The sequence below is a fragment of the Erythrolamprus reginae genome, chromosome 10 (assembly GCF_031021105.1).
Source record: "Erythrolamprus reginae isolate rEryReg1 chromosome 10, rEryReg1.hap1, whole genome shotgun sequence".
NCBI lineage: Eukaryota > Metazoa > Chordata > Lepidosauria > Squamata > Dipsadidae > Erythrolamprus > Erythrolamprus reginae.
In genome coordinates, this window is record NC_091959.1 from 1395426 (window position 1) to 1396523 (window position 1098).

Here is a 1098-nt window from a genome sequence, read left to right on the forward strand (position 1 = left end):
AGACCGTGGAGCTCTTCGAATATACTATATTTATTTCCTTCTCTCTTTTTTTCTTACTTAAGACATACTCTACGTGGTAAGGGATGGAAAGAGGAAAGAGGGGGGGGGATTCAAGACAGCGCTAGCTTTAAAGAAAAGAAAATTATTCGGTTGTTGTTTTTTTTGCAGGGATGGTGGGCAAGAAAATAATAATAATAATAATAATAATAATAATAATAATAATAATAATAATAATAGCGAGGGTCCTCGGGGTAATGCAGAAGTTGGTGGCTTCCCATTTTGTTGGTGTCTTTTTTACATAGACTGGTAATCGGAGAAGGTCGTTACTTCTTTTGTCAGTGCTGTATCCGTTGTGGTCAAAACTTTACTAATGGTGCCTGAATTCACACACTGACATCACTCAGGTAGTAGAAAGATTAGGGGAAAAGTCATAAAAAAAAGAATAGATGTGGTAAGTGTACAAATATGTCTGCCTCATTTCATAGATCTGAGGTGGGGAACTGGGGCCCTTTGGTGACGTGTGGACTACAACTCCCAGAATACCCGGGAGACGAAGTCCACAAGTTGACCAACTGAATTCTGGGAGTTGAAGTCCACACGTCATAAAAGGGCCAGAGTCCTCCACCCTTGTTGTAGATTGTCTCCACAGAAGAAAAGTCATGCTCCTTCGCCCTTCTTCCCTTCTCGTTCTTTTAAAGGAAGCGAGCATCGTAAAGGTGTACTTAGCGCATATTAACTCACTAACATCCTTGCTATGAACTCTGGTTTTTATAACCCCTTTTTTTCCATAGACCCACAAATGAAAGCAAGGGTTCGTGGCAACCACTTTTCTCACCCAACTGAAGTGTATTCCTTCCTTCCTTCCTTCCTTCCTTCCTTCCTTCCTTCCTTCCTTCCTTCCTTCCTTCCTTCCTTCCTCCCTCCCTCCCTCCCTCCCTCCCTCCCTCCCTCCCTTCCCACTCCTTCCTTCCTTCCCTCCCTCCCTCCCTGTCCTTCCTTCCTCTCTCCCTCCCTCCCCTCTCCTTCCTTCCCTCCCTCCCTTCCTTCCTCTCTCCCTCCCTCCCTTCCTTCCCTCTCCTTCCTTCCTTCCTTCCTTCC